Source organism: Coenobita brevimanus, chromosome 4 (assembly GCF_032717465.1).
Source record: "Coenobita brevimanus isolate Jiangsu-jjx chromosome 4, ASM3271746v2, whole genome shotgun sequence".
NCBI lineage: Eukaryota > Metazoa > Arthropoda > Malacostraca > Decapoda > Coenobitidae > Coenobita > Coenobita brevimanus.
The window spans coordinates 17,721,109-17,740,228 of NC_136957.1; positions in this window are offsets into that span (position 1 = coordinate 17,721,109).

The window sequence follows — 19,120 nt, forward strand, 5'->3', positions numbered from 1 at the left end:
AATCAAAGTTGGGGGTGAAGCCATGATCAGGGGGTTACATGCAATCAAAGAAGCCGTTTGGCAGACTGGTATCATTTTTCCATACTGGACAAAGGGTTTGATCATCCTATCTGGAAAGAAAAAGAAGACCAACGTGACTGTAGTAATTACTGTAGTATTACAGTGCTCAGTGCACCAGGCAAAGTTGTTGCTCACATTTTCCTGATTTGTAACAGGAACCATTTGTTAAAGATTCAGAGGCCTGAGCAATTCGAATTCACACTGAAGAATTTTACTGTTGGCCATATCGTAGTTCTTCGATTTCTTGTGGAGTGCTGTCTTGAGTTTCAACAAGGTCTGCTTGCAGTCTATGTGGAACTCAGAAGACGTTTCACTAAACAGATTGGGAGGTACTAAGGAAACTCCTGCGACTCCATAGGATCGCTGCAGGGATAATGTGACTAATTGCTGGCTTGCACTCAAACACTGAGAGTTCAGTCAAGTGTGTGTGTGTGGTGGGGGAGGAGATCCGACTCCTTCCCAGTAAGTTCTGGTGTAAGACATGGATGTGTCCCTGTCCTCACACTTTTCAACAAATGTATGGATTGGGTACTGGACTGGACTGTGAGTCGAAATCACTGTGAAGTATCAGCTGGCAATTTTGTGGTTACCCACCCTGACTTTGCGGATGACAATATTATCCTAGCATAGTCGCTGGAGGTATTACTTAGTGCCCTCGAGGTATTTCACAAGAATGTGAAACCTTTGGGATCAAAGGTCTTTTGGGCCAAGACCAAGGTCCAGGTATTTGGTGACTTGGTGGATGAAGCAGCTCAGTCTGTCCTAGAATGTGGTAAGGATATAAAAGTTTTGGAAAGATTCGCTTATCGTGGTAATGTGGTCAATAACGATGGTAGATCAAACAGTGAGATCTCTCGTCATGTTGGTCTGGCCTACCGGGTTATGGATTCACTCAGTTCGGGTATTTGGTGCTGTTGTTATTTGTGTAGAAGGACAATAGTTTTCATCTTCAAGGCACTGATGCCCCCTGTCTTACTTTATGGCTGAGACATGGACATTAAACAGTGGCTTGAAGTGGTGAATTGACTCTTTCGGTACTAAGTGTCTTTGCAGGATTATTGGTTACCGCCTTTACAACCGGGTGCATAATGATCGACTACTTCATGAGACTGATACAAGGCCTATTACCCACATAATACCTCAACGCCAAATCCAGCTATATAGGCACGTGGCCCGCTCGCCTGAGGCTGATCCTGCTAATAGGATGACCTCTGAATGTGTTAACTCAGGGTAGGAGACACCAAGTGAAAGGCCACATAATCCATGACTGGAGCAGGTCGACCACTCTTGTCAGGAGATTCTTAGAGGGGGAAGAATCGCTGCCTGGATGATTACATACAGGATCCCACATGTGTAGAGTCAGAGGGTGAATTAGGCTATGCGCCTCGTGCCATTTGCCCCTTCTTGTTTGATTGATTGGTATACATGTTAATGTGTCTGGCTTTCAGCATAGGCTTCACAGCCTGTTCCCAAGACCCAGTAGTTCTCCTGCATACCATGCACCTCCAAATGTCATCACTTCGGTGCTAACACCCACTGCCCACACTGAATACATGCTAGGGCTGTCTCATAAAGGATTGGTGTATTGGTATTAGTGGGGGCATTTTTACAACATGCCAGTGTGTCATCTGGCACATCAGAAAATCTGCTTTATGAAAATCAAATCCTTAAACTGTTCCCTGTCCTAGCCGGGATTCGAGCCTGGATCCATTAGGACTGCAGGCCACCTTTTTATCGATTCAACCACCGCCACCCCCTCCTTTGTCGCTGTGTGTGTGTGTGTGTGTGTGTGTGTGTGTATATATATATCTATATCTGTCTATCTATCTATATATATATATATATATATATATGTATATATATATATATATAATTATATATCTATATCTATATCTCTCTATCTATCTATCTATATATCTATCTATCTATCTATCTATCTATCTATCTATCTATATATATATATATATATATATATATATATATATATATATATCAGATGAGTGAGTGTTTCTACTGCAGGACCGGCCTATCCCAATCGAAGTGGGGACGATACAGCCTATGTATCTCTGCCAAGTGGCTTAGGCTGTCTGGTAGTGATTGTATGTAGGATGAGAAGTGCTTGTGTGATTGTAATGCTGGAATGGCTTTGGATGTGTGTTTGTGTGTAGTCTGTGAAACAAGTGTAACGGGCTAGCGTAAGCCAACTGGGTGCAAGCATACTTTTTAGTACACGACACTGGTTCAACCACAGCACACCTTATGTCTGCCAAAGCAGTTCGTGGTCGGGTGAACACTGCCAAGTTTATTACCCTGGTGGGGCTCTAACCCTCATTCTCCCATGTGCGAAAACGCACACTTTGCCACTGTACCACAGAGGTATATATATATATATATATATATATATATATATATATATATATATATATATATTTACGGTATATCTATATCTATCTATCTATCTCTCTATCTGTCTATCTATCTATATATGTATGTATGTATGTATGTATAATCATCATCAGCTGTTACAAGTACACTGCTGAACAAAGGCCGTCCCCAACTTCTCCACGAATTCCTTGACGGAGCCAATCTCTGCCATGTTTTCCCTGTAAATTTCTCTATCTCATCTGTCCACCTCTTGCCTGGCCTTTTTCTGCTACGCTTACCATCTCTTGGTGTCCAGTCAGTCAGCCTCTTGCTCCTACGGTTATCTCTTATTCTTGATACATGGCCTGCCTACCACAATGTTTGTTCTTTTATAACTTCTTTATTGTCTTTTACTTTAGTTGGCTCTCTCACCCAAGCTGATCTTTTCCCGTCTCTTATAAATACTCCCAACATTGACCTCTCCATTGCTTTCTAAGAACAGATTAGTTAATTTTTCACCGATTTTGTAAGTTTCCAGGTCTCACAACCGTATGACATAGTTGGAATTATATATTCGTTTTATAGCCCATATACTTTTCGTTCCATACTCATTGGCAAGCTACTTTTCAAAATGTCTCCATGTCTACCAAAAGCTTTTCATCCAATTGTAATACGTCTTTTAATTTCGCTATCATGGTCTTTCGTTAATTTTAGTATTTGCCCCAAGAAATTACTCCTCGACTTGTTCAAGAATTTTTTCGCTTATTCTGTTGACGCTGTTTAGTGTACGTGGATTAAACATTAGTTTTACTCTGATTCATCTTTAGCCCTAGCTTGAGACTTTCTCTGTTAAGATCATTTAACGTTTCTTGCCATGTCTCTGCTGTTTTTGAGATTAGGATAATGTCTTCTTCAAAACTTAAAAGGTTTAGCTTTTCTCCGTCTATGCTTACCTCTTTTGTTCTCCCAGTCTAGCTTTCTGAAAATACTTTATAAGCATGCTGTAAAAATAACTTTGGTGAAATTGTATCTCCCTGATGCACGCCCTTCTCAGTCTTAATTCTTTCTGAGCCTTTATGTAATTTAACTGTAGCACTTCCCTCTTTGTAAATGGTTTCATGTAGTTTTACAATGTTTTCATTTACTCCTTGTTCTCGCAATGAATGCTATGTGCTCCACTGAGTCAAAAGCCTTTTTGCAATCAAGAAAACCTAGCGCAGTGGCTTATTATATTCTATAGTTTTTTTTTTCAATTAGCTGATTCACTGTGTTTAGATGATCAGTAATCGAAAACCCACTTAGGAATCCTGGCTGTTCACGAGGTGATTTTCTTCTATATTTGATGTTATTCTGTTTGTAAGGACTTTATTGAAGTGTTTGTAAGTTACTGATAGTAGACTAATGGGTTGATAGTTACTAAGATCCTCTGAGTCGCCTTTTTTGTAAAGTAAAATAACTATTGCAGGGCCATATTAAGAATGGTGCCTGTGTAGCCCCGGCCGGGGGCTTTTTGTCCACGGGGGCCCTATAACTGGATAATGGAAATAATAATAATAATAATAATAATAATAATAATAAAAATAATTAGTGAATGTCTAGTCTTTTAATGTATAAGGACAAATTATAATGATTATTCATATTATTAACAGTATTAATAAATATATATGCTGGTATTTTTCTGTCTGCACTATCTTTTTGTCTAAATACATACTGTATGCTACTACACGCACCCATCCCCACCCCAGCCTCTGAGCAGAAATGTGCTGCGTCAACAGTCACTCGTTCAGTCCTGTTGTGTTCATATTCGATCGCTGCGTATATAGTCTACCTACTTGGGTGTGTACTGTGCAACTTCTGTGAGAGCTTTTCGGCGTGACACTTACTGGCTCACATTTATCTTTGGATTTTATACCTTTACATGAGTTTACTGTACGCTGTGACTGAATGAATATGATTCTATGCGTTAGACTTTAGAGTTATGGAATAACGTGAATTAGGGGAACTACTGTACAAATACCTACCGGTCTACCTTTGCGTGAAATTTGTGAATCAGTGATATTACTCGTATTCTGTGCTGGATTTCACGCTTTCAATTTCAGTTATTAAAATAAAAACTGGCAAAGGTTTAAGTGGAGCTGCTAAACAAAGCCAAAAAAAAAAAAAAAGTTTTCTATTGAACTTTCAAAATTAAGAACAGTTATTTCGTTTACTGACAAAATCCAAAGTGAGAAAAAAGACTTGCTGCACAGTAGTAGGCTACCTCGTCTGCTGATGCTACACCTATAACTGACGAACAAAAGGATGTCGACTTACCTGGCTGTTGTACCTCGTCTGCTGATTCTGGTGCTACACCTGACGAACAAAAGGATGAAGACTTATCTGGCTGTACTGCCTCGTCTGTTGAGCCTTATGTTACGCCTACAAGTTCTACAACTGACCAGTGAAAGGTGGAGGACATGCCTGGCTCAGCTGGCTGTAGTACCTCAGGGTCTTTTGCTACACATTATGCAACTGACCAAAGAAAAGTGATAATAATAAATGTCACGATATTCAGTACATTGAAACTGATCTTGGGAAATGGAGAAGACCAGTATCACAGCAACTTCAAATTTACTAGTCAAAGGCTGGGCCAGATAGCCTACTTGTCAGCATCATGACTCAGAGCTTAAAGGAACATTAAGAACGTATGGTTCACGTGAGCAGCTGAAACTCCGTTTCAGTCTGCATTCTTCAGAACTTTGAGTAATGGCGAATCAATAAAGAGAGAATGGTTGCTCTTCGCTAAATCACAAGGTAAACTCTACTGTTTCACATGATTACTCTTTTCTAATGCCTCTACAAGTTCTCCAAATGTTCATGGTTTCAATGACTGGGCACACACCGACAGAGCTCTTGGGGAACATGAATGTTCAGTGGATCATAGAAAGACAACTCTAACCTACGTACAACGATAAAAAAAAAATAAATCAGTAGTTGTATTGACAGTGGACTCCGTCATCAGACTGATAATGAGAGGAAATATTGACACTCATTATTTTTGCGCATGGTAGAAGTAATAAAGTTTTTGAGTGAGCATGGATTACCATTTAGAGGTTCTGATCAAATCATAGATTCGCCCCATAATGGTAACTTTCTAGGTATTCTAGAACTAATAAGCAAGTCTGATCTCTTTCTGGCTGATCACCTTTCACTGTATGGGAATAAAAGCAAAGGAAATTCAAGTTACTTGAGCTCCACCATTTGTGATAAACTTAATTTGATAATGAGTAAAAAGGTTTTGTCAACTGTTTGCAGAGACACTCGAAGTGCAAAATACTATTCTTTATGCTTAGATTCTACACCTGATTCTTCAAGAACTGTTGAACTTCCAATCACTGTTCGGTATGTTTCTTTGTCTGTTGAACCAGTGGACCGGTTTTTGCTTTACCTTCCCATCAGTAGTCGCACAGGAGAATATATGAGTGATAAGGTCCTGGACAAACTGAAAGAACTGGACATAGATATTCAAAACTGCCGTGGACAAACGTACGATAATGCTGCCAACATGTCTGGCAAATACGCAGGTCTCCAATGAAAAATCAAAGATGTAAATAATCTCATTGATTTTATACCTTGTGCTGCCCATTCACTGAACTTCATAGGAGTACATAGTGTTAGTTGCTGTTTGGAGGCAGTAAAAATTTTTCGTTTGCTGAACAAACTTTATGCTTTTTGCTCAGGATCAACACATCGTTGTGTTGTCTTGACAAACGGTTTCACTCCAAAGGAAAATAAAAGGAGTCTCACATCAAAACACTTGTCAAATACAAGATGGTCTTGTCATGCTGAGGCAACAAAGGCACTGTCCCTGAACTACAGAAGCCTGTATGAAAACCTAAAAGACTGTGGCTAATGATGATGAACCTGAATATATGAGGTCAGAGGCAAATGGATTAATTACTGGCCTAGAAAATCTTGAAACAGGTTTCATGGCAAAAATGTGGAACAGAATACTTATTCGGTTCAATAAAGTTAGGTTAATTCTGCAAAGGAATGCGTCGATTTGCTGACAACCAAATCATTGCTCAAGAGTTTAGAAGAGTTCACTGAGCAACTACGTGTCAAATTTGATGAGACAGATGATGCAAAGAACACCATGCCATGCATAAACCAGCATTATCAGCCGTGCGTGACAGAAATAAATGGAGAGAAACTGTGAATGAATAAGTGCTTGACGCAGCCCTGAGGGGATATTCTCCCGCATTTGGTCTGATCAGCTTGTCAGGTCAGGAGCGGGTAAGGGGATGGGTCTGTTATGATGTGGCAGGGGTAAACCATTTCTGCTGTCGGGCCCTGCTGAGGATCTCACCGATTGCATTGCGCAGTTGACCCTTGTGCGGTGTGGTGCGGTGAGGATCTGTCCGTTCTCCCCTTTGGGACTAAGATGCAAATGAATGTGTTTGAATGGATGAGTAAATGGGGAGTGTGTCGTCCTGTCTCAGCTACCTCCCTTTCCTTGGGGGAAGCAGCCTAGGTATATAGATAGATAGATCAGTATGATGTAAAACGTCTTAGAAAACGAAGAAGTTATTTTGATGAAAGTAAATCGCCAGATGAAGAATTCAGAGACTCCCCAACAAGTAAGATGTTCAGAGTGCAAACTTTCACTGTAATCATAGATAAACTACGGATTTGTCTCGCACAACGTAAAGAAGCTCACAGGGGACTAGCGAATTATTTTGCATTTCTAAAATGGTTCTCTTATCAAAACAAAGAGCATTGGCCAGCTAGAGTACTCCATCTGGCATCAAAATAAAGAGATGATTTTAATTCTGACTGTACTGATGAATTTGAACATTTCTGCCTTGCCATCATGTCCACTGAAAGTGATCTAACACGTGTGACTGACTTTGAGGACCTAGTTTCCAAGTTTGCTGCTACGAAAGCACGAAGCACTAACTTTTAGTTACAAAGTACTTCATCCAGTACTTTTGATCATTATAATTTTGTTTTTGTCAGAACTAACTAATATATGCAACTTGACTCTTACAGAGAACACTTCACGTTGCCTTAGGGTTTATGATTTTGTGAGCTGAATTCACAATATATATACCTTTATTTGATTTTGCACTGTCTTTTTTTTCCCTTAAAAAAGCAGGGGGATAGGGTAAGGGTAGGCCCCTCTGCATGATGTATCTGGGGCCCTAAATTGTCTTGATTCTGCCCTGCTTGCATTACACCATGTTTTGGGAATTTATTTCTTTTTTATACATTGAGTAAATACGTGGACGAACCTGTTTTGTACTTCCACTCCTGCATTCAGCAGTAAATCTGCTACAATTCCATCCTCTTCCGGAGCCTTCCCTCTTTTCATATTTTTAATAGAAATGTTTACTTTGTCTGGTGTTGCCTCAGGTATTTCACTCGTGTCAGCTGAAAGGCTAGCTATTGGTACTACTGTCTTTGATGCATACAGTTCTTTGTGAAATTGTTCAACTCTTTTCACCATCTTATTTCTGCGTTTAATGATTTTTCTCTTTCAGCGACATAATTTGGTGCTTTCCTAGTGCCATTTTACTTCGGACCTATTTCAGACTTTTTCCTTATTTGATGGTCTCTTTAAGCTGATCCATTTTTATCTTTTTTTTTCTTTTCTTCTGCTCATTGCCTCTTGTTGATAAGTACATTGAATTTCGCTCGTTCTATTTCATCTTTGTTTTTTTCATTTCATTTCTTTTTTTCATGAACTCGAGTGTCTTTTCCGCATACTTCTTGAGTTTGGTTGTATTAGGTTTCCCTATTACCTCCGCTGATTCTCTTAGCACTTCTGTTAGTCTATCATTCAACTCATCAATATCACATTCAGCATTACTAAGAACATGAAATCTGTTATTCCCAACTGAAAGGCAGCTTTGTTTTCCTTTACTTGTATTGGACATATCTTTTTATTTTTAATCATCTTTCTTTCACTTCTGAAACTCAGAATTAGAACTAAATGCCATCTAATATTACAGAAACAAACTCTGAGCTCATTTAAAGGAGATGAAACACATTTGCCTGTCATAGTATTCTCCTGCTTGACACTGTATTTCTGTTACAGTATGTGTGTATTCTATTTTTATCACTTTTAAGCGAATTTTCTTTCCTAGTCTTCTTTGTGACCTTGTATCTGTTTTGTATGTCTTGTATATATATATATATATATATATATATATATATATATATATATATATATATATATATATATATATATATATATATAGATTTTTTAACAATTTTTAATTCAGTGTGTAACTTCAGTGGCGACACCAGTGCATCGTCTGGCGCCTGATGGAATGCAAAAGCTTAACGGGCTCGGCTCTTTTATGTGTAAATTTTAGACAAAGCTGTGCGTTTATAGATTTTGAGCTAAATAAGAACTTTAATTTTGACTCTGATAGCTTAGTTCATTTATATAATTGTCTACCAATTAATCGTCTGGTTAGTCTCTTTGCTGTGTCTGCAGTACAGTTATTCTTCCTACCTACATACCTACCATCCTATCCGTTATATTTATCTACATATGTACTGATTTGTTTGCCCATGTATCTATATATTTTTGTATCTAACCACCAAAAACAGAGATGCAGTGATGCTTTACCCCTTTCTTTTATCCTTCCGAATAAAACTTCCAACGTCCTCATTTTATCATCTCTCTCTCTCTCTCTCTCTCTCTCTCTCTCTCTTTCTCTCTCCCCTTGTCTGTCTGTCTGTCTGTCTGTCTGTCTGTCTGTCTCTCTCTCAATCTCTCTCTCTCTCTCTCTCTCTCTCTCTCTCTCTCTCTCTCTCTCTCTCTCTCTCTCTCTCTCTCTCTCTCTCTCTCACACACACACACACACACACACACACACACACACACACACATATGTCGTAAGTAAAGTATTAGAAAAATTTATCATCTGGAAAAACACAATAAGAGAACAGAAAGACAATTCGGTTTTAGAAAGGGAAAATCATGGGTTACTTATCTATTATCGTACTATGACAGAGTTGCAGAAACACTGCAGAGAAGACATGGCTACATAGGCAGCATCTATTTGGATTTCAAGAAGGCACTGGACAGAGTATCACTCCAAGGCCTTTCATGGAAACTGTACCATCAAGGAGGAATTCAGGGAAATCTCCACTGTTGAATGAAAGATTTTCTCGGAAAAGGGGAACTTAAAACAGTGCTAAGTCGATATTACTCATGCTGGAGAGAAGTGACGGGTGGAATTCCACAGGGTTCAGTGCTGGCACCAATTATGTTATCAGTATACATAAAAACAACATAGCAATAGTAGAAGTGGAAGGTATCTAAAGATATTTACTGATGATGCAAAAATACAAAGGAAAATTTCAAACAGACTCTTGCGGGGAGCTGCAAGAAGAATTAAATAAGTAACATCAATGGAGCAGTAGACGGCAAATGGAATTCAATGTGAATAAATGTCATGTAATAAAGTTTGCTAAAAGTGAAAAAAAGACAAAACTTGGATTATAAGTCAGGAAGTTAAACCCCACACACATCAGAAGAGAATAGGGATGTGGGAGTGTTTATCAATAACAGACTATCACCGGCTGACCTCATAAATGAGAAAGTGAGGAACATACACACACTGTTTACTAATATGAGAGTAACATTTACATACATAAATGAAGACATGCTGAGAAAAATAATCACGTCATTCTTTAGACCAACTCTGAAGAACTGACCTGTAGTCTGGAATCCACCTCTCAAAAAACACACAGATGAGACTGAGAAGGTACAAAGGGCTGCTACAATATGGGCTCCAAGTTTAAGGGATCTAAGCTATGAAGATAAACCTACCAACATTACAAGAGAGAAGGAAATTTTGGGACATCATTATATCAATGCATCACAGGAAAACAAAAAAAATAGACATAAATGCGTATATAACCTATGGGGAAGCAACATCAAGAGGACACTGCATTTTTTTTACCAGAACAGAGGAAGAAAAAACAAAAAGATTAAAAAAAAAATCCATATCCCAGATTACTGGTGCCCACCATTCAAAAAATAATCCATATCCCAGATTAGTGGTGCCCATCATTCAAAAAAAAAAAAAAAAAATCTGTTACAGTTGGACTTGAACAGCTGTAGGTTGAAGTCTGGGAGGAAACAACTCTGGGGAAGCGAGTTCCAAAGAGAAGCAGTTCGAGGAATAAAAAAATTTTGATATGCGTTATTTCTGCAATATGGCAGTGTGATTTCCCAGTCATGAGCGCTGCCAGATGCCCGTGTAGTACGGGGAAAGGATGGATGGCTAGCACAATGGATGCAACTTTGACTTAACATTTGCCATAAGAATGTCTGAAAAATAATGCAAGGGAGGCAACATTCCATCTTACCTGTAGGGGAGGTAGTTTATTTGTAATAGCCAAGTTATTAGTAATTCTAACAGCTTAGTTCTGAATATTATCTGGTTGTTCTTGTGCAACCTCTCCACATGCATTCCACAAGGGTGAGGAATATTCCAGCTGAGAATGCACATGACTCTTCTAAACTACAGCTAACTGCTCGTCAGTGACGAAACTGCAAACTCTGTATAATAATCCAAGTTTCTTTGAGGTGTTCTAGCAAGTGATCTGACATGAGAGGTCCAGCTGAGGGCATTGCCAAGTGATACACCAAGAATTTCAATACTTTTGGATATAAGAATATTAGTAGCACTGAAGGTAACATAGGAATATGGCAATATCTGTCTGTTAGTAAATTTTATATATTTGGTTTTACTAGCATTAAATAAGACTAGGTTATTTTGTCCTGATTCAGTGGTCCTAAATAAGACTTGATTTATGGAGATGGCTGTACTGAGCTGTGAGTTAGAAACACTAAATTTTGTGAATGGACTGTGTGAATGAACGGTGAAATGTTGAGTCATTTGCATATGAATCGATAAAAGTATGGGTGAAGAACAGGAGATCATAAATATGAAGTAGGAATAGGGTTGGAGCAAAAACTGATCTTTGTGACTCGTCGGCATTAACCCCTTAATCGCGGGGCGTCACTTTCATGATGCTTGGGAGCAAGGGATCATACTGCGGGGCATCACTTTTGTGATTCTGTGTTATTTTGAATTCGCCCGGGCATTCAAGTGGTGGCTTGTATCATCTATCAGTACTGCCAATGTCCAACACTAGTCAGCACTTCTAATCTCATCTGTACTCCCATCCATTGTTGACAATTTAGCCATTTCTCCCCGTTCTTGACTCCCCTCCCTACCTCCCCTCCATTACCCTCTCCTCTCGCCTGCCTGGCCGTGCTACCTAAGTAAATCTTCCCTGGAATTTTCCACTGATTTCATCCATTGAAATAAGCCCTATGCCCTATTTTTATACCAAATAATATGTATTAAAAAGAAATAAGGTAAGTGATAGTGCCATACACTTGGAATTGGCTAATTATAACCTGACAACACCTCATGTGCACTCGTTCGCTAATTTTCGCTGTTTATTTCCCCTTGAAATATGCCGTATAATCTATTCTCATAATAAAAATGTATATAAGAAAGGAAGGGAGAAGCCTAAGTGATATTTACAGTCACCTGGAACTATCTAATTTATTATGTATTGTCTAGATTTCCTGCCAATCATTTCATAGCATATATATATATAAGCAGCTGTCACCACCCTGACATTGGCAGCATTGCACTGCCCCTAGGCCACCACACTGTATTCAGTTTACTGTCGTCTTTCAAGGTGAAACCACGTTGGATTTGCGCCTGTCCAATTCTGCCCCTTTTTAGCCCCATGCAAAGGGCCCTGTGACCTCTACCCTGTACTAAACATCGTGTGGAAAGGGGTAAAGGGCTAAGTGACTGCTGTGGAACGTCAACTGGCTAATTTGTCAATGAAAATGATAGACAGTGACTACGATCTTTCTGATGAATAAAACAGTGCAACTGGAAATGTAAATAATGTGTAAATAATGTGTAAACAGCAAGTGAAAGCAATGAATATAAATATAAGTTAACAGTGGAAAATAGTTTTATAAGTTACTGCAAGTGACAGTGCATAACACAGTGTAAATAAAATAGAAATGTAAATAATGTAAATAAAATAGACAATGTAAATAGAAATGTAAATGAGTAGTAATATAAGAATACGAGTATATATACTAGGAGAAATGAAAGTGAAAGTTTCACTCTAGCATGTCTGAATACTATGAGTTATGGAGGTAGAAGTGAAAGTGACAGATTCACTCTCAATGCTAGTATACTCGTACAGGACGAGAAAGTGAATGCTACGTATTTTACTGAAAGAGAAATTGAATCCCTACAGTGAAAATAAACTACTATTACTGAAGGAAACTTATGGATAAAGACTGTAGACATATATGTTATATAGTAATAGAAATATAAAGTGTGAGTGTTTTTATGAATAATACATGACAGAACACCAGTGGCAAATGAGCGCAAGTGGGAAGGTCATACGCTCTTGTAATTTTCATTGCTTTCACAATGTTATTTTTTTGGGAGTATGGATTCTAAACTATTTGAGAATCATAGAATAGTGTTTCTAGTGATAATATCAGGCTGTGGCAATCATATTACGGGTTGTCGGGAAGTGTAAATTGGAGACTTCGTTACCCAACTTCAGAGGTCTCCACAAGTCCTACGGTACTGGACGAAGGCTCAACAAACATCCCAGGAGAAAGCTAAAGGTATGTGCCATAAGCATATATAATTTTAATATTCTAGGGCTAATAACTGATTTTTGGCAAATATTTTTTGAGAGTCTGTCGGAGCGCGAATATGCCCACGAGACACGCAAGTCAAGCAAAAACAACCCCGCGGTTTAGGGGTTAACAGAGTGGAAACTGGAATATACATCATCTACTTTCACTCTTATCTCTCCGTCACTGAGATTAAGGATATCAGAGTAACAAAAGACTTTAGTCCATAGCAAGGGAGATTGGATAGCAGGGAACGGTGCAACGATATGTCAAAAACTTTAGAAATATCAAGGGCTACTGCATGACTTTCTGCATGTTGGTCAATTGACTGATGGATGGTGTGAGTCCTGAGATTAGGTATATCAATGATGAATCTTTCTTGGCGAAATCCATGCTGTCTATCACTAAGTTGTTGGATTCATGATGTTTAAGTATGTGCTTATTCAATGCAATTTCAAATACTTTACCAGGAGAAGACGTGACAGCTATTGGTCTGAAGTCAGAGTGGTCAGAGGGATTTCCTTTCTTTGGAATTGGGTAGATACTGGCTTCATTCCAAGAGCTCGGAAATGAAGAAGTGTGTATGCATAGTCTGAACAATTTAGCTAAAACAGAAGCAAGTTTTGGGGAGTACCGGTACTTTTTTCAAAACAAATGAAGGAGTTCCATCTGGGCCTGGAGCATTATTGATTGGTAAACTGTCTAGGATGGATTTTACGTATCTAGTCTGTATTTTAAGAGCAGCAATTTCGGGAGAGTCAAACTCAAGTACTGGAATGCTCTAGCTGACTTTTTCTAATGCAGAATTTCTGGCAAATGTACTGGAAAGGATATTCACTTTACTACATGGGTTTGTAATGTTACCATCTGAAGATTTTAGTGAGGGAATGGGTGATGGCTTGTTAAAGTTATTATTGAAAAAACTGAGAGTTGACCAGAATATTCAACTGTCATTAGGACTGTTAAGTACTTTGAATGTCAGGTTGTGAAGAAAGTTTTATTTGCTAAAGGGGAGGTGATAAAGATGTAAGGAAATTCAGTTTCCCAAACAGAGCAATTGATCAGTGGAACGCACTACCGAATGAAATGGTGTGTGCCAAAACTATTTATAAATTCAAAGATATCAATGATAAAAATGGTTCAAAAAGCTGGACAGTATGAGCTTGGCTCCTTCCTGTAAAGATACAATTAGATAAGAACAATTAAGTAAGAACACACACACACACACACACACACACACACACACACACACTGAGACAACGCCAGAGACAACGCGTCTGTCCCCTCGCTCCGCACTGGCCAGCTTGGGCACAACCGTCCACACCTTAATAGTATCTATATATGAGTCAGTTTTTGTGCTAGGTTAAACTATATGATGTAATACATTAGAGCAAGTATACGCAAAAGTGTTGTCTAAATTACAGAATACATTAAATTAGTGCAAGCATAAGCTGATCAACGCATCATTAGCAGGGTGTCGACTGTCAGCAGGTGGGTAGCAGGGAAATGCATACTTGTAATCAGAAGTGATCTTTCTAAGTGAAATACCAAAAGATGGGCACCATCTGTAGTAAAGTGAATATGGAAGGAGTTAAGAAAAGGGGTAAAGGTAGAAAACAGGATGATGATTTCTACCAAGAACTGGTATGAAATGGAAACATGTAATAAATTTGTAGAGAAAGTGAATAAACTGGAGAAAAAATTTCGAAGTAAAACAGGTGAAATTAAGAAGCAATTATGCATGCAAAAGGAAGAAAACGAACAAATAATAAAGGAATTAAAAAAGGCACAACAATAGATGAGCTGTCAGTTGAGGTGGGTTCACATAAAAGGAAACTTAGTGAAATTGCAAGTACAGTTGTCAACCATGAGAGTATTATGGGGGAGTTCCGAAATGATACAGAGACAGTTAGGCAAGCAAGCAGTCTGATAGACCAAAACAATGATACTGAAGAAACGATAACCCAGGTGAATGAAGTGATGCAAAGTTTCAAAGATGATGCAGAAACTACGTATGCTGAAATGGTGAAAGTATAGAAAGACCTATAAACAAGAGTCGAAGAAAAAAAATAGAAAGGAAGTGAAAAAAATCTTTAAAAACAACCTAAAACTGGTCAAAGATTCAGTGGATATCAACAAATCTATAGTAATCACTAGTATACAGTCATGAAGAAAAAAAAAAATTGTGATATAAAAAGGAGATGGTAAATATAATGGACATATTGAAGGAAGTATCAGAGGAAATCTGTGATAAAGACATAGAAGAACACAAAAGGCTAGGAAAATATGAGAGAAAGAAGTCAAGTCCCCTGAAAGTAAGTTTCCAGAATGTGAACACTGTAGATGAAATGCTAAAACATGCAAACAAACTCATGGATAAAGAGGAATTAAAAAAAGTATGGACAAAAAGATGACTAAGTCAAGAGGATGAGGAATTCTAAAGGAGAAGAGGGAGGAAGCAAATACAATGAACAAGAAAAGATCAAAGGAAGAGAAGAGTGTTTTTTTTTTTACAAAATAATTGGATTGCAGGTACGAAAGTGGTACCGTACATAACCAACAGGAACAAAATGAAGGAAGGTAGTAGACTCAAGCTATGGCAAGGATGTTAACAAGATGATTAAGTTCATGTACTCAGATGTAGAAGGAATGGTGTCTAATTTATTAGAGATGAAAGACTATTAAAAAAAACACACACTTATTATTTGCCTAGCTGAACTAATATTAACCCAAAAGATATCAAACAGTACCCTAAACTTAGGGAAATACAATATGGAGAAGAGACAGAAATTTAAGAAAAGGAGGAGGAATTATAATCCTAACAAAGAAAAATCTACAGGTCAAAGAAATAAAAATAAATATACACTCAGAAGTAGAACTGATTGCATTGGAGAATAACACATCAAAAGGGAAATTAATTGCGGCACATTTATACATGCCACCTAAAACAACATTTGCAAAAGAGGCGAGCAGAAACTACAATTCACAGTTTAAGAATATTAGTACATAGGATGGAAGAGAAATCTGAAAGAATTGTATTAGCTGCAAATTTCAATACAAATACAAACTGGAATACTCTAGATGTAAAAGCTGTCACGAGTCGGCTAGTGACATTGGCTTTTGTGGGAAACCACGAACTCATGTGGAATCCCAGTTTATCGTTCAGTAACCGCTCATTCGGACGGAAGCCTTGTCAAATCAATTTTTCATTGTCATACGTGATCGTCTTTGTGTGAGACATTAGCGCTTCCGCTGAGCGATTTGTTTTGGGCGCGTTTCGCTCACTCGACCGTTAAAAAAATGCGGCCTGGCGCTCCCTTTTTCCCACGAGTTTATTCAGTCTAGTGTTTGCCGTGACGGAGAGAGGTTCTGTGCTCCAGCAGTGGAGAGTGAGAGGTCAGCTAGCACCCAGGCTCCACTAGACTACAGTTCTCCAGACTCCCACCCTTCGTTGGTGATACACCACATTCATTGACCAGTATTTCTTTTCGTTTTTCCTAGACTTAAGAGTTTAGTTAAGGTGTTTTTCCTAGGCATAAGAATTTAGCTTTTGAGTGAGTGAGTGAGTGCGATCTCATTAATTTGATTTTGAAATGTAACGTTAAATTTATTTGTAATCAATAAATTTAACAGTTCTTTTTCTTGAGCTTAATGTAATGTAAACTCTTATTTCATTTCTCTGCAGTTAAGCTTATTTCTCTTATAGCTCCTAGCTTGCATAAACGTTTGCCATTCATAACTGGTACTTAGGCCAGTCTTGTGTATTAAGCTTAAAATCCGTTGTGCCTCCTAGGAGTTAAGCATCAGCAAGAACCTGATACTACTATTAGTATTAGTTATTTATTGTCAGGGGTGAAGTAACTTTCTCCAGAGGCTAACAGTACTAATAAACAGCAATTGAGTAATTAGTCTCTGCTGTGTACTGTTGAGAAAGTTTATAAATTCTCGTTCTTAGGGAATCGTGTGAAGCAAGCCAGCGTAAAGTAATCGTTGCTTGATTTAGTAAGACAATCATTGTCCCTGCTCTTCAATATTATTGAACATTATCATCATTTAAATAATATTTGCATTTATTTTAAAAGCCCCGTGACATAAGCCATAAAGCTCTTGCGATCGAAAGCTCCTGGATCTTGTCAAAGAGTTTTCCGCAACACAGCATGTAAAGAAAAACACCAGAAAAAGAGGACTTCATGATCCATCAGTACTAGATTTTGTATTTACTATGCAAGAAAATGATGGTGATAAAATGTATCACCCTCCATTCGGCAAAAGTGACCGTGAAGTATTAATTTGCAACTTCAGGATTGTATATGACATAGTTACCAGTAATGAGAGTTACAAAAAGAGGCTAAACTACAAAAAGGGTAACTATCATGACCTGAGTAAGTTTTTCTAAAGGAGCTTAGTGGACAAGATTTAAATGTTTTATGTAGACAGTTCTGTGATTTTTATGAAATAGGAGTCCAGAATTACATCCCACAGCACAAAGAAACGGAAATGAAAATAAAGAAAAGGTTTTATATAGAATGTAAAATATCAAGAGAAAAAAAAGAGATTAGCTGTGGAACAGATACAGAAGACACAATAGTGAGAGGGCATATAATAACTATAAACAGGCAAGAAATGATTACACAAAGATAAGGAGGGAGGCCCAAAGAGAATTTGAGGAAGACATTATAAATAAAAGCAGTGGTCAACGTAAGCTAATTTACAGCCACATCCGAAGCAAACCCAAAGTTAAAGAAAAAATACAGTCCATTACGGAGTAACGGATCATCTATTCACAAAAAAAAAGGTATTTGTGAAGCACTAAATAGAAACTTCCAGTTAGTTTTTACAAAAGAATATTATTTTGAAAGAGGAAATATAGAACATGCATGCCCACACACATTACTGATATGCAAATAACAGAAAAAGACGTACAGGAAGAGTTAAGTAAATTACACAAAGGAAAAGCATATGGTCCTGACGAAATTTCATTTTGAGTGCTACATGAATGTGCAGAAGAGGTAAGCAGACCAATATATTTAATATTCAAGGAATCCTTAGGTCAAAGTAAACTACCCGATACTTGGAAGAATACAAACATTGTTCCCCTATTCAGGAATGGAAATAGAAAGAATCCATTCAACTACCGACCACTATCACTGACCAGTGTTGTAAGTAAGACACTATAAAAGCTGACAACAAATTTTTGGGTAAACCATCTAGAAGAACACAATATGATAACAGAAGGGCAGATCGGTTTTAGAAAAGGAAAATCATGTGTTACTATGACAGTTACAGAAACATTACAAAAAAGAGTATGATGGGTGGACAGTATCTATTTAGATCTCAAGAAAGCATTTGACAGAGAACCACACCAAAGACTTTTGAGGAAACTATACCATCAAGGAGGTATCCAAGACAACCTGCACTGATGGGTGCAGGAGTTTCTCAAAAAAAAAAAAAAAAAAAAAAAGGAAATGAGAACAGTACTAAGGGGAAACTACTCATCATGGAGGGAAGTGACTAGCGGAGTTCCACAGGGCTCATTGCTGGCATATATATTTATTACCAGCATATATATTTATTGGGTGAAATGATTTAGGTATAGCGAAGCAGGTATTGTTCACTGTGGCCCGCTCACAAGTGGTTTTCTTTCAGGTAACAGGTAGGCAAACTCAAGGTATATCCAATAATTTTCTAACCAATATCCAATAAACAGTATCAACTCCTGTATTGCACATAGGCCTAATATAAATCACTTATATGCACTCGTAAAACTTATAAAAGACTTATATCTTAGTACTTTCTATAATTCACTTATAATATCACACATTTCACTCATTTATGAAAATACACAAACTTCTGCACTGCTGTACAGTATTTACACATCCCCACACACCTGCTCAGTACTCATACCACGCCCGAAGGGCCTGATTGTGGAGATTCTGCCCTTGAAGTGGTAGGCTGAGGTGTGGGAGAGCGCTGGAGGAAGATACGTCGGCAAGCAGGCGG